General features: G+C 35.5%; 1 long non-coding RNA gene across 1 annotated transcript; it reads left to right on the top strand.

The window, feature by feature from the left end:
* The first annotated feature begins 8,261 nt into the window (after positions 1-8,261).
* LOC138348253 (uncharacterized) lies at positions 8,262-9,177 on the top strand. Its single transcript, XR_011220559.1, has 2 exons — positions 8,262-8,576; positions 8,627-9,177. It is a non-coding gene; the product is annotated as an uncharacterized lncRNA (long non-coding RNA).
* The last annotated feature ends 7,407 nt before the right edge of the window (positions 9,178-16,584 follow it).

The raw sequence follows: 16,584 nt of genomic DNA, 5'->3' as shown, positions 1-16,584 counted from the left end.
TAATAACACAAAATTAAGGGCAATTGTCTTGGTAGTAGGTATTGATGTGTATTTTTGCATAATATATCTCACCAAAACCTCCAAATTAAGACTTAATTTTTTGCAGATGTAGCTATCACTTTAATTTCTTTCTTCATTATCATTTTATTTCCCCCCTCTATTACTGTTTACTCTAATTTTTTTCTCCTCCAAATAATAAATTTTTGGAGTTAATGACAAAAACACATTTGATTAATTATCATGTTTTTTTGAGTTTTGTATCTTAAATATATATTATTTTTTCTTTTTTTTTAATTTTTTTTAAAAAAGAAATTAAACTATCACTTTCTTTGTATTAAAACATCACTAAACGTTGAGTTGTGTCGAGGTAATTGGCCCCTCTCTCTAACTAAAGATTCAATTCTTCAATTCAGGAACGCTAGAGATTGATTTTATTTTTTTATCTTTCGCTTGAGACTGATTGAATTGAATCTTTCAATTTTTTTATTTTCTAGGTTCTTTTAAAGGAAAATTGCACGGTTAACTACTTTATTAGTTAGCATAGGTATAATTTTAGTTAATTTCACTCACAATCAATATTCAATAATAATTACGTGAGTTAGAGGTTCGAGTTTGTATAATTTGTACGTTTGTATTATTCAGAATTTGTATAATATTATTTTGTATTACTTTTGTATAATGTAATTTTGTATATCTAAATTATATTCTATCCATACTCATTTCTATTTTACAAACATTCCTTAAAATATCAGCCATCTGGATATTTATTAACTTTTCGGATAGCTTAATTCTGCTCTATAATAAGTACCAGTTTGTTACGCCAAAACTGAAAATAAAATTAAATCCCATAAATTACGCTTACGTTTTTTCTTACTATCAATTAGACAGATGCTAATCCCAATAAAACGAAGAAATTAAAAATTCAGATCCCCCATGTTCGTCGAAGAAATTTTTCAAAGTGATGAAGAGATACAAAGTTTTGATGCGTGCAACTGTGTGTTAAAGGTGGAAAAAAGGACGCACATGCTCTTAACATGGTTGAATTGAAAATTGATGATTCCTATTACATATATAAATCAATATATATAGTTGATACAAGTAGTTCAGATGTGAAGGTGAAAGAATTGTACATGGATAAAGCTACTCTAGAGGCTGTAACAGCAAAATACAACATAGATCTTAGCTTCAACTTTCAAGTCAAAATATTTGATAACAAAAGATATGTGACCATAATTATTTTGTTATAATGCACTTTTTATATTTTTGAAAATATGGTTGTTAATATATTAGTCATGATACACCTTGATACATTACTAGTTTCCCATATATGTGTTGGCATTTTAGATCTGTGTATTAGTGTGTGGTTATTATTAAGTATCATGTACATGTTAATTCGTTCTTGTTATTCTTTGTAATGTATCATTATAGAGGCATGGGTAATTAAGAAACATTTTTTTTAACGTGTTTGTTAATATATTAGTCATGATACATTGTTACTCACAACTTGATACATTACTAGTTTGCCGCATATGTGTTGAATTGTTAGATCTATGTATCAATATGTGGTTATTATAAAGTATCAGATACAGATTAATTCGTTCTTCTAATTTTTTGTAATGCATCACTACAGAGAGATATGTGTGATCGAGACACAATGGTATGAAATGTATTAGTTAGTTTCAAATTTGACAACTTGTGCTTTCGAAGATGAAGGGTGATCCTTCTTCAACTTTTCAATGTTTACCTTCAGTGTTACTAAAGGATAATGAAGTTTTTTAGATCTATTTTCGGCCCAATCAATCAATGTCTTCATAATTAAAAACACAAACTGTGGAGAGTTCCACTGACTTGGTTCTGGACCATACAATATATATGATCCATATGTTATTGTCTTCATGTATAAAAAATTGTGAGAAATCCAATTGGTGCTATATAATGGAATAATAAAAAGGTATCAATCTGTTTCCAAGTGCATATAGAGGAAGAACATTGTCTTATTGATTCTTCTTTTTGTAGTACAATTTTCTTAGACTGACCAACAAGCTCTATTAGCTCTAATCATTTTTTGGCCAAGAATGCTTCTTTCTGCTCTTGGTTCGGCGTCAATTGCACTCCAAAAACGCAAAGGGTTGTGGCCTTGACTCTTCCTCGCAACTTCAAGGCACAATTTCCCCATATTTGGCCAATTTGTCCTTCCTCAGTGTTGTCAATCTCCACAACAACAGCTTCTGTGGTGGCATCCCTTATGGACTTGGTTGGTCACTTGCCTCGCTTGCGAGTGATTGATGTTGAAAACAATCAGCTCAACGGAAGTATACCAACAATTCTATTTGGGTGAAATGTGGAGAGGGCCATGGTATGTACCCCAACTCAGAGTCTTAAATCTCAGGAAAAATAGCCTCACCGGTGTAGTCCCTCCTTCTGTTGGAAATGCCACAAAAAATGATGAGTTTCAGTTTGTCTGGGAAACATTACAAAAATGCCAAATCACAGAGCTCATAGTTTTTTTTCATATCTGTCAACAATATAACTGGAGACATACCTAGACATATTGGTTGTTTATTCAAACTCGAAAGGTTTTTTATATTATTGAAAATCCAATAGAAGGGACTATTACCACTTCATTGGGAAGTATTTCTACTCTGCAATATCTTGATTGTGTCGACAATTGAATGAAGGGGCAAATTCCTCAAGAATTAGGGAAGTGATCGGTTTTAGTTACAATAACCTATCGGGGAGAAATCTTAGCATGCTACAACATCTTTATTTGGATTCTAATAAATTTTCGGTGAGCCGTTGGAAGAGACGTGTCACAGAATTCAACAAAGGGAGAAGTTACCCAGGATATTGGAGGACTGACATCCATTGTACAACTACATCTTTCCAGTAACCACTTTTCAGGTCTTTGCGGAATGTGCATATTGGAGATTCGTGCTTGTGCTATCATTAATCCTGGAAAACAATCAAATTTAAGGCTCCAGTGATTATTCCAGTCCTTTCTGATATTCTTGGTGGTTTCAATTTGGATAATAAAAAGACACAAGAAAGGGAAGTCCAAAGATGTGGAGAAGGTACTGGAGATTGGGACTCATCAATTAGTTTCTTATCACGAGATTCAACGAGCAACAAATAATTTTGATGAATCAAATTTAATTGGTGAAGGAAGCTCTGGATCTGTGTACAAAGGCACATTGTTTGGTGGAACTGCAGTGGCCATTAAGGTTCTCGATTTGGAAAATGATCAAGTATGCAAGAGGTTTGATACCGACTGCAAGAAATGTTAGACACAAAAATCTTGTACCGGTGATTACTACTTGTTCTAGTGACTATATAAGAGCTTTTGTTCTGCAATTTATGCCTAATGGAAATCTTGAGAATTGGCTGTACAAAGAAGATCGTCACTTGAACCTTCATCGAAGAGTTTCTGTAATGCTTGATGCAGCTATGGCAGTTGAATATCTACACCATGGTCATAACACTCCAATAGTTCATTGCGACCTGATTTTAGCTGTGAGAAAATCCATGGCACATCATAATTAAGCCTCTCTAAGGTCTAAAAAGAAAAAGAGCAAGTCTTTATTTATGCAGAATTGTTGTTGTATTTCAATTGAGTAACTTTTCTTCATTCCTTTTCTAAGAATATGGCTCGGAAGGAATAGTGTCCACTAGGGGTGATGTTTATAGCTATGGCATCACGTTGACGGAGGTTTTGACCAAAAGAAGGCCAACATATGAAGAGATATGCAATGGAAATCTTAACTTGAGGAAATGGATTACACTATCATTTTTCCCGTACGATGGACATTGTAGATGTCATTCTTTTTTCCGAGGAAGAACAAATCACCAGTAAAAGTGAAATGTGCATAGCATCGAAGATAGAATTGGGTTTAGACAACACAAAGGAAACGCCAGAATCAGGATTGACAATGAAAGAAGTAGTGAAGAGGCTTAACAAAATCTACGCATTTCTAGAAATGTAGACGTTAGCATCTTTTCCGATGGTGTTCTTCCCGAGCAGCATGTTAAATATGATGCGTTTTGCTTACCTGTAGACACTTACTGTTTGTAGTCCAAGAGTATCGCATTTCCTTCATTTTGTGATTTCAGATTTGAGTAGTCTTTAAAATGTTTTGAGTGCTTGAATAAAATTAAGTAATATTATGAATGTGTTTAACTGCACTATTTTACTTTCAGTCTGCCTCTACTTCATATTTTTGATTCATTAGTTTCTTCCAATAGATATATTGAATTATTTAATAGTTGGACTTGGTGTATTTTGCAGGTAAATAAAAGATCAGATTCTAATACTTCAACAGTAAGTGCACATAATTTAAATTCAAACTTAAATTTGATCTACTTGTTTCTCATTAATCAGTCAAAGTAAATATTCTTGAAAGTTTTGTGGTTCAAGGAAGTGAACCGTTCTCAGTTTCATTGCTCATCAATTGAAACTATGTTTGTTATTTGTAGCTTGTTGGAATTCTGACCCCCAAAATCGCCTAAGGAACAAGTTTATGACATTTACTTTTTGTGAAGCAAATAAAATAATAACACAATACTTTATCGCGGAAAACCCCAACTCTTAAGGGTAAAAATAACGACCTACACCTCTGATTTAACTCCACTTTATTAAACTTCAAGTCTCAACAAAAGATTACAAAACTATGTAACCTAATGAATTATAAATTCTAATTTCTATCTACCCAAAGACACAAAACCTCCGGTTTTATATCTTCTAATGTTCTTCAAGTTCTACAACTTGTCGAACAATTTCTACTCACAAAACTCAGATTGTAAACAAGACTCTTGAATACAATCTTACAATTTTTCCTCACAAATTTCATCACTCCCAATAAATCTTAAAACTTTCTCAAACCTCTTGATCGTGTTTTGATTTTCTCTCTGTGTAAGTGCACAATTTTCTTCAAGCTAATCTATCGCCAAATTTATAGATCACATCTCCTCAAAGTCTTGTTCAACTCAAACTAGACTTTGTCATGTCTTCAACTCCTTATTTAACTCGAAATCCTTCTTCACGTAGAATTCCTCGTTGAACTCGTCTTGGATAAAAAACCTTTCTACATAATTTCCTTAAATAAATAAGAAAGCACGATTTCCTTAATAAATAAGACAACACAATTTCCTTAAATATAAATAAGAAAACACAATTTCCTTAAATAGGAATTTAGTTTTCCTTCTTTCACTTGGCTTTGAACTCCTTTATAAAAGGAAACTTTCTGTTCTGATTGCTTGTCGAAAAAACAATATTTCCACAGCTTTATATCATCTAATTCGCGAGGTTGACGTTCTTCTTATCCAAGTCGGATTCGGTCAGTAAGGAACATGTCACTCAACCTGTTTCTTCCATCTGTTCCTGTATTTGTCAATTATCAAAATCTTTCTTATTCTAACATAGCTAATATTAAGTTTCAATGATTTAACAACCTCTTGAAATATCTCTTTTTGCCTCTCCTTTATATTTATATAAGGTTGTAACTATTAATGTATCAGATGCTCTTTATACTTATGCTACCAGGTTTTGGAGATATCTTCCTATTGTTTGTTTATCGTCTGTGGTCTAACTTTCTTTCAGGAGTCTCTTATGCGTATTTCTTTCGGCTCACACACTTTTTTTTTTGAAATTCTGGGGTGTGTACCATCATGACCTGTGCTTTTGGGTCTTGATACTAAAAAATTTTCCGTTGATATCTTCTTTGTTAACTCTTTATTTGTCCGTTCAAAACCAATTTACTTTTATCTGAAAATAAAACTACACTAAAAATAATTTATAATTTATTTCTACAAAATGTGTCTGTTGCAACAACATTTTATAAATTATTCAATTAATGATACGTGATCAAAAGACAGATTCAATATTTACCTATAAGATTTATAATAAGAATTAAATACATTATATATTTTAAAGTTATAGGTTCATGTCCACTATTAATTACCATAAAAGTAAAATTTCACACAGAAATTTTGTACTGTCCCAATAACAAAAGGTCAAACAACATGTTCTGTCAAGTCAACACATAAAGTGGTATGATATTATTCAATAATATAGAGTCGTGTCTCCATTAAGGAATGTTTTACCGCAATGTGATAATGAAATTTCCTCAATAGTAGAAAAGTAATAAATCGATAATATTAATGATCATTAATAAATTATTTTTAATATGGTTCCTCAATTCTGTATTTTAAATTTTTTTCGATTTAAATATATCTTACTTAAGCTAAATGTTCTGAAACTTTCTCTCTACCTTTAATGCAAGATAGGAATAAAATTATGCACGCATCACCCTACTTTTTATTCCTTAGGCAACTCACACGGAGTAACAGAAATAATATAATAGAGTTGACCCCTTAGATTGACTTGGGTTTTTCATATATATATTTATAAAAAGAAGTAATTAAATTTATTTAAGTTGACTGACTTTTCTCAATCAACCCATAATTAGATTACGCAATTCCTCAGTGTGATTACAAATGTGAAATAAGTTTGTGGAAATTATAACCATTTAACTTCGTTAGTATGTTATTAATAAAAAATATATATTGCATTGAAAAATGTATAAGTATCCTGTTAGACTATGACCGAACTTTAGAAATACATCTTAACTAAAATAAAATAAGGTCCTATTAATCTTGAACCCATTTTTTAAATATAATTTTGTGCACCTTTTTGACTTATGTGTCATCCAAATATATCCCACGCGGCTCAATTGCGTGGAGTCATTAAGTATGCCACGTAAGACAAAAGGTGCACAAAATTACAAAAGAAATAAGTTTATGGGTAATAGAACCTTAGTTTAGTTACGATGTGTCTTTGAAATTTCGGTTATATATCCGATGGTTGCTATGTGTCCTTGTTTGAACATAGATTACAATCCTTCCAATTTTCCAGATCATTTTAAATGTGAGAAATTCCTTAGGGAAGTCTTATGCTCGTTCCTTGATTTCTGTTCCTTTTTCTAATCTTCTTTTTCTTAATTAATTTGTGAAGCTACTACTCAAATCCAAATGCAAAGGATCTTCAAGATTAATGGGATAAAACAAGACCTTGGTTCATTGTGAAAGGTTTGACAGCCCAACTCAGTTTTTGTTCTTGTCTTCTTTTTGTTACGAATCTGTCGTGATCATTAACAATTTCGGCCTCGCGCAGGGCCGGCAAGAACTCGAGGCAGGTGGCGAGAAGTAGGCTTGGTGGGGGACGGGCGGCGGGAGTGGGGGTAGGGGGAATGGGAGTGGGCGGGATGTGGGGTCAGGGTGGGGCGAGGACAGGGTCGGGGTCGGGGTCTAGAGGCACCATGCGTTCCTTCAGGGTCGGGGGTGGGGCCGAGGAACTGTATGTGCCTCAGGGTTGGGGGGGCAGGGGACGGAACCGAGGCACACGCGTGCCTCAGGGTCATGGGTAGGGCGAACCCGAGGCTGTCTTGGGGTCGGGGTGTGGGCGGGGGAGGACCCAGGGTCGTGGGGGGCAGGGGGCGGCCCCGAGAAACGCGCGTGCCTCAAGGTCGTGGGGTGGTGGGGGTGGGGGGCGGCCTCAAGGCACACGCATGCCTCAGGGTCGTGAGGGGCGGCCCCGGGGCACGCGCATGCCTCAGGGTCGTGGGGAGTGGGGGGCGGCAAGGGCATTGGCGTGCCTCAGGGGCGGGGGGCGGCCCCGGGGAATTGGCGTGCATTGGGGTCGTAGGTGGCGGGGAGCGGCCCCGTGGCACGCGCGTGCGTCAGGGTCGTGGGGGGCAGGAGGCCGCCCCGGGGCACGCGCGTGCCTCGGGGTCGCAGGGGGCGGACTAGGGGCACGCGCGTGCCTCGGGGTCGCGCGGGGCGGGCAGCGGCCCCGGGGCACGCGCGTGCCTCGGGGTCGCGGGGTGCGGGGGCGGCCCTGAGGCACGCGCGTGCCTCGGGGTTGAGGGGGGCGGCCCCGAGGCACGCGCGTGCCTCGGGGTCGAGGGGGGCGGCCCCGGGGCAAGCGTGCCTCGGGGTCGAGGGGGGTGGGGGGCGGCCCCCGGGGACGCGCGTGCCTCGGGGGGGCGGAGGGCGGAGGGCGGCCCCTGGGGACGGGCGTGCCTCAGGGGCGCGGGGGGCGGCCCGGGGAAGCAAGCCCCAGGCTGCGCGTGCCTCGGGGTTGCGGGGGACGGGGGCCAGCCCTGGGGCACGCGCGTGCCGCGGGGTCGCGGGGGGCATGGGGCGTCCTCGGGGCACGCGCGTGCCTTGGGTTCGCGGGGGGCGTGGGGCCGCCCACCTCCCGCATAGATTACGACTTGGAGAAATTTAAAAATCTGATAGTAGTGTCAAAGTAAGAAGTTTTTAACTGACAGAATATTTGAATGGTATCAGTCAAGTTTCAACCAGCTTTTGGGAATTCTGGAAGTCACCGTGTTCATCAAAGTAAATTTTATATACAGTGATGCAACCTCCACAATGGGTGTTCAAATCCAGTGGTGCATTGTGACTTGAAGCCAAGTGTCTTGCTTGCCATGTCAGTGATTTTGGCATTGCAAAATTGTTAGGTGCAGGGGAGGATTTTGTTCAAACAAGGACAATAGCAACCATTGGATATATTGCTCCAGGTATCGTAACCAGAAAGCTTTTTTGTAATTATCTTTTACCACGATTGCAGAATATGGACAAGACGGAATAGTCTCCACCAGCTGTGATGTTTATAGTTTTGGCATCGTGATAATGGAGATGTTCACAAGAAGGCGACCAAGTGATGAAATATTTACCGGAGAAATGAATATACGATGTTGGATTAATGATTCTTTTCCGAGTGGTATTCATAAGGTGGTGGATTCCAATTTGATACGCCAGGGGATGAACAAATCGATGCAGTGTTTTTCATCTATCATGAAATTAGCTTTGAGTTGCACTGTAGTGACACCTGATGCAAGAATTAGCATGGAAGATGCTCTTTCAACACTCAAAAAGATCAGACTCCAGTTTTTCAATAGTCTCCGCTAGGTAGAATTAGACCGTTGTGTTTTATTGAGTGTGAAAAATTAAGGTGAAAGTTGAGGTAATCGGCCAGCTAAGCTACTTATTCCCAAATGTTTTATTGAGTGTGAAAAGTTAAAATAGATATTACTCGTTGACATCCATTTATTACAGAATTGAGTTAAATATGACATTGTCATCAGATCAATTTGGCAATGCACATGACATGAAAAATCACATTAACGCCACAATTTTTTTCGAGCTCATAATTTTTTCTTTGTTACATCGATATTTCTATCATGAGCTATATAAAATTTTAAATAATAAATTTAATATGGTATTCAGTTTTTTTCCAAATCTGTATAATTTAAAAATTATATTTCTAAAAAATACTCAAATTTTACTATCATCACTTATTCGAGAAAAGAAGTTACTCGACATAATTTTGAAATACAGATAGGTATCGATTGAATTTTTGTCATATCTAGTCAAATCCTACTAAGTGATTTTGGCGTTTATTATTTACAGAAAATCATTTAGAATTCTCACTTATTCAGAAAAAATGTTACTCTGCATACAAAGAGGTGTTCGTTGGAGTTTTGTCATATCCAGTCAAGTTCTACTAAGTAATTATTAGTTATTTTTCCTATTTTAGTACAAAAAAAATCATCCAAATATGGAATGTACATAAATTAAAATGACAAGTACTCACTATAATGGAAAACTTCATATAAAATTAAGAACTACAATATTTGTGTTTATACATCATTGATTATAATTTTGTAATAAAGCTCCGAAGAGTTACATGGATAAGAATTCTTCGAAAATAACTTATGCGATTACCATTGATGACTATTCATTATATTATATATATTTCATGGGATGCAAAAATAGTACTAGTAAGAAATTACAAAATCACTCCATCAAGTCTAAGTTGATGGTTGGTCAGCTAAATGAATTTTGAGTTCCTTGGATAATGAATTTCCACAAAATACAAGGTTTATTTTCCTTTTTCTACTTCAAAATTATATATATATTTTTTTCCAATTACTATTTTTAATAGATATTTTCAAACATCAATTCTCAGATGTAAGTAAATATTTTGTTTTAGTCATTTTGGTTTGCAGTAGGAATGAAAGGTCCAAGTTCAAGATACCAACCATATGGAAAGAAATTGAACCAAACAATGATAGGCATGTTTTCTTTCTTTTATTCTCCAAATTATCATCAATACGTCAATGCGATATAACTCATCTCATCTTGTTAATTAATATATATTTTTTAGGGTTGGTCAAAACAGTTGAGAGTCAAGATCAAAAAAACTCTCAAAGTTATGGCTATTTCAGTTAAGTGAACATGAGTTGCAGTCTTGTTGGAATGCACAAGACATCCACTTCGATACCCCGACCAGTATTGTTGAATCTGCTTAGTACGCAAATAAGGCTCAAAATACTGACGTTCAAGAAATGTTTTATTGCCTCAAAATACAATAGTGCTCTTCATCTATGTTATGAAAATCGCTGTTAAAGTCATACTGTATGGAACAAAAAAATGATGGTCATTAATTAAATGCAACGTCGCCACAACTGGCCCAGAAGTAATAGAAACTTCGAGTTGACACTTTTGGCACAGACAAAAGAGTCTTGTAGCCTGTAAAACCTAATTCATTATGCTTCTCTGGAACAGGTTCTGTAAAAGGGATGTAAGGAAGGGCCCATACACTATCAAAGATAAATAGGGAAGAACTCTTATTGAATTGGAGTGAGGAGTAGTAACACTTTCAATACAGAAATGGAGAAGTAGTATACGATATATGATACTAATGTTTTAACTTTGTCAAGATTGACAGAGTACTTATTAAGATTGGCGGATAACTTAGGAGGGGAAGAATATGAAGCTTTAAAATGTTATTATTCCCCAAATCTTCAGAAACTTGAATCCTAATTAGTGTTTGAGAAGAACATCACAAGGAAAACAATAATTCATGCACAAACAGCTCAAATATTTTCAGACTGAGAAATTAGTGCCCTATATACTTTGACCGATTTGACTTTCGTTTTTTCTTATAATTTTGCCCTATGTATGGTCAAAAACTAATAAACGTAAAATTATAAGTCCTATGGCAATGCGTGGTATTTTTTCGCGTAGATATCAAAAAAATAATCAGGTTGAAAAAAAATCACCTCGATCGGACATCGGATGCGCGTTTTATGTCCGTTTGAAGTTCAATTTTTCACAGTAATACTCCTTTTAAGTCACATTTCTTGAAACTTCAAGTGGCCGTAGATTTTTCCTCGAGCATCTTTTGGGGGCGGTTCTTTTTTAAACTTGCTTATTTTTTTTGAGATATACATAGTAGACCCAATCCCTTTGACCGATTTGATTTTCGTTTTTTCCTTATATTTTTACCCTACATATGGTCAAAAATCAATAAACGTAAAACTATAAGTCCTATGGCAGTGCGTAGTGTTTTTTTCGCATAGATATCGAAAAAAATTAATCAGTTAGGAAAAAATTGGCTTGATCGGACATCGGATGCGCGTTTTATGTCCGTTTGAAGTTCAAATTTTCACAAGTACCCCTTTAAAGTCACATTTCGTGAAACTTCAAATGACCGTAAATTTTTCCACGAGCAACTTTTGGGGGCGATTCTTTTATTAAACTTGCTTATTTTTTTTTGAGATATAAGTGGTAGACCAAATACATTTGACCGATTTGACTTTCATTTTTTCCTTATAATGTTGTCATATATATGGTCAAAAACCAATAAATTTAAAACTATAAGTCATATGACAGTGCATGGTATTTTTTCGCGTAGATATAGAAAAAATAATCAGGCTGAAAAAAAAAACTTGACTCGATCGGACATCGGATGCGCGTTTTAAGTCCGTTTGAAGTTCAAATTTTCACAAGTACCTCTTTAAAGTCAAATTTCCTGAAACTTCAAATGGCCGTAGATTTTTTCTCGAGCATCTTTTGGGGGCGATTCTTTTTTTAAACTTGCTTATTTTTTTGATATATACGCGGTAGACCCAATTCCTTTGACCGATTGGACTTTCATTTTTTCCTTATAATTTTGCCCTATATATGGTCAAAAATCGATAAACGTAAAACTATAAGTCATATCGCAGTGCGTGTTATTTTTTCACGTATATATCCAAAAACTAATCAGCTTGGAAAAAAATTGGCTCGATCGGACATCGGATGCGCGTTTTATGTCCATTTGAATTTCAAATTTTCACAAGTACCACTTTAAAGTCGCATTTCGTGAAACTTCAAATAGCCATGGATTTTTCCTCGAGCATCTTTTGGTGGCATTCTTCCTTTAAACTTGCTTATTTTTTTGAGATATACGCGGTAGACTCAATCTCTTTTACCGATTTGACTTTTATTTTTTCCTTATAATTTTGCCCTATATATGGTCAAAAATCGATAAATGTAAAAATATAAGTCCTACAGCAGTGCATGCTGTTTTTTCGCGTAGATTTCGAAAAAATAATCAGGTTGGAATTTTTTTGACTCGATCTGACATCGGATGCGCGTTTTATGTCCGCTTGAAGTTCAAATTTTCACAAATACCCCAATAAAGTCAGATTTCGTGAAACTTCAAATGGCCGTAGATTTTTCCTCGATCATCTTTTGGGGGCGATTCTTTTCTTAAACTTGATTATTTTTTGAGATATACGCGATAGACCCAATCCCTTTGACCGATTTGACATTCCTTTTTTCCATATAAATTTGCCCTATATATGGTCAAAAATCGATAAACGTAAAACTATACGTCCTATGGCAGTGCGTGGTATTTTTTCGCGTAGATGGCAAAAAAATAATAAGGTTGATATTTTTTTTTGCTCGATCGGACATCGGATGCGCGTTTTATGTCCGTTTGAATTTCAAATTTTCACAAGTACACTTTAAAGTCACATTTCGTGAAACTTCAAATGGCCGTAGATTTTTCCTTGAGCATCTTTTAGGGATGATTATTATTTTAAATTTGCTTGTTTTTTTGAGATAGACGAGATAGACCCAATTCCTTAGACCAATTTGACTTTCGTTTTTTCGTTATAATTTGCCCTATATATGGTCAAAAATTGATAAACGTAAAACTATAAGTCCTATGAAAGTGCGTGATATTTTTTTCGTGTAGATATCGAAAAACTAATCAAGTTGGAAAAAAATTGGTTCGATCGGACCTCGGATGCGCGTTTTATGTCCGTTTGAAATTCAAATTTTCACAAGTACCCCTTTAAAGTCACATTTCATGTAACTTCAAAAGGCCGTAGATTTTTCCTCGAGCATCTTTTGGGGCGATTCCTTTTTTAAACATGCTTATTTTCGAGATATATGCGGTAGACCCAATCCCTTTGATCGATTTGACTATATTTTTTAATTTTATTATTTTGCCCTATATTTGGTCAAAAACCAATAAACGTAAAACTAAAGTCCTATTGTAGTGCGTGGTATTTTTCGCATAGATATCAAAAAAATAATCAGGTTGAAAAAAAATTGACTCTATCGGACATCAGATGTGTGTTTTAAGTCCTTTTGAAGTTTAAATTTTCACTAGTACCCCTTTAAAGTCACATTTCATGAAACTTCAAATGGCTGTAGATTTTTCCTCGAGCATCTTTTTGGGCGATTCCTTTTTTATACTTACTATTCTTTCGAGATATATGCGGTAGACCCAATCCCTTTGACCGATTTGACTTTCATTTTTTCCTTATTATTTTATCCTATGTATGGTCAAAAATCGATAAATGTAAAAATATAAATCCTATGGCAGCGGGTGATATTTTTTCTCGCAGATATCGAAAAAAAATTAGGTTGGATATTTTTTTTGGCTCTACCGGACATCGGATGCTCGTTTTAAGTCCGTTTAAAGTTTAAATTTTCACAAGTACCCTATAAAGTCACATTTCGTGAAACTTCAAATGGACGTAGATATTTCTTCGAGCATCTTTTGGGGCGATTCTTTTTTTAAACTTGCTTGTTTTTCGAGATATAAGTGGTAGACACAATCTCTTTGACCGATTTGACTTTCATTTTTTCCTTATAATTTTACCCTATAAATGTTCCAAAATCGATATATAAACATAAAACTATAAGTCCTATGGCAGTGTGTGATATTTTCTTGCGTAGATATCCAAAAAATAATCAGGTTGAAAAAAAAGTTGGTTCGATCGGACATCGGATGCACGTTTTATATCCGTTTGAAGTTAAAATTTTCACAAGTACCCCTTTAAAGTCACATTTTGTGAAACTTCAAATGGCCGTAGATTTTTCTGCGAGCATATTTTTGGGACGATTCTTTTTTAAACTAGCTTATTTTTTGAGATAAATGCGGTAGATCTAATCCCTTTGACCGATTTGACTTTCGTTTTTCGTTATAATTTTGCCCTATATATGATAAAAAAAACCAATAAACGTTTAACTATAAGTCCTATCGGAGTGTGTGGTGTTTTTTCGCATAGATATCAAAAAAATAATCAGGTTGGAAAAAAAATTTGGCTCGATCAAACATCGGATGCACGTTTTAAGTCCGTTTGAAGTTGAAATTTTCACAAGTACACCTTTAAAATCACATTTCGTGATACTTCAAATGGTCGTAAATTTTTGCTCGAGCATCTTTTGGGGGCGATAATTATTTTAAACTTTCTTATTTTTTAGACATAAACACGGTAGAATCAATCTCTTTGACCGATTTGACTTTCATTTTTTCCTTATACTTTTCCCTATATATGGTTCAAAAACGATATACGTAAAACTATAAGTCCTATGACAGTGCGTGGTGTTTTTCGCGTATACATAAAAAAAATCACGTAGGAAAAAAATTGGCTCGATCGGACATCAGATGCGCGTTTTATGTCCGTTTGAATTTCAAATTTTCACAAGTAACCCTTTAAAGTAACATTTCGTGAAACTTTAAATGACCATAGATTTTTTCCTCGGGCATCTTTTGGGGGCGATTCCTTTTTTAAACTTGCTTATTTTGTTGAGATATATGCGATAGACCCAATCTCTTTGACCGATTTAACTTTCATTTTTTCCTTATAATTTTGCCCTATATATGGTCAAAAACAGATAAACGTAAAAAATATTAGTCCTATGGAAGTGCATGCTGTCTTTTCGCGTACATATCAAAAAAATAATCAGGTTGGAAAAAAACTGGCTCGATCGAACATCGGATGCGTTTTTTAAGTTCAAATTTTCAGAAGTATCTCTTTAAAGTCACATGTCGTGAAACTTCAAGTGATCGTAGATTTTTCCTCGAGCATCTTTTGGGGGTGATTCTGTTTTCAAACGTTCTTATTTTTTTGAGATATATGCGGTAGACCTAATTCCTTTGACAAATTTGACTTTCATTTTTGTTTTTAATTTTGCCCTATATATGGTCAAAAACTGATAAACGTAAAACTATAAGTCCTATTGCAGTGCGTATCATTTTTTCGCGTATATATCAAAAAAAATCAGGTTGGAAATAAAAATTAGCTCTATCGGACATTGGATGCGCGTTTTAAGTCCGTTTAAAGTTCAAATTTTCACAAGTACCTCTTTAAAGTCATATTTTGTGAAACTTCAAATGGCCGTAGATTTTTCCTCGAGCATCTTTTGGAGGCGATTCTTTTTTTAAACTTGCTTATTTTTTCAAGATATACTATGTAGACTCACTTCATTTGACCGATTTGACTTTCGTTTTTCCTTATAATGTTGTCCTATATATGGTCAAAAATCGATAACGTAAAACTGTAAGTCCTATGGCAGTGCGTGGTATTTTTCGCATAAATATCAAAAAAATAATCAGGTTGGAAAAAAATTTGGCTCTATCGGACATCGGATGCGCGTTTTAAGTCCGTTTGAAGTTGAAATTTTCACAAGTACACCTTTAAAATCACATTTCGTGATACTTCAAATGGTCGTAAATTTTTGCTCGAGCATCTTTAGGGGGCGATTATTATTTTAAACTTTCTTATTTTTTAGACATTAACACGGTAGAATCAATCTCTTTGACCGATTTGACTTTCGTTTTTTCCTTATACTTTTCCCTATATATGGTTCAAAAATGATATATGTAAAACTATAAGTCCTATGACAGTGCGTGGTGTTTTTCGCGTATACATGAAAAAAAATCACGTAGGAAAAAAAATTGGCTCGATCGGACATTAGATGCACGTTTTATGTCCGTTTGAATTTCAAATTTTCACAAGTAACCCTTTAAAGTAACATTTCGTGAAACTTTAAATGACCATAGATTTTTTCCTCGAGCATCTTTTGGGGGAGATTCCTTTTTTAAACTTGCTTATTTTGTTGAGATATATGCGGTAGACCCAATCTCTTTGACCGATTTAACTTTCATTTTTTCCAAATTTTGCCCTATATATGGTCAAAAACAGATAAACGTAAAAAATATAAGTCCTATGGAAGTGCATGCTGTCTTTTCGCGTACATATCAAAAAAATAATCAGGTTGGAAAAAAAACTGGCTCGATCGAACGTCGGATGCGTTTTTTAAGTTCAAATTTTTAGAAGTATCTCTTTAAAGTCACATGTCGTGAAACTTCAAGTGGCCGTAGATTTTTCCTCGAGCATCTTTTCGGGGTGATTCTGTTTTCAAACGTTCTTATTTTTTTGAGATATATGCGGTAGA

The sequence above is a fragment of the Solanum lycopersicum genome, chromosome 4 (genome assembly GCF_036512215.1).
Source record: "Solanum lycopersicum chromosome 4, SLM_r2.1".
NCBI lineage: Eukaryota > Viridiplantae > Streptophyta > Magnoliopsida > Solanales > Solanaceae > Solanum > Solanum lycopersicum.
Note: the sequence above shows the minus strand (reverse complement) of the source record. Positions and strands in the feature narration are given on the sequence as shown.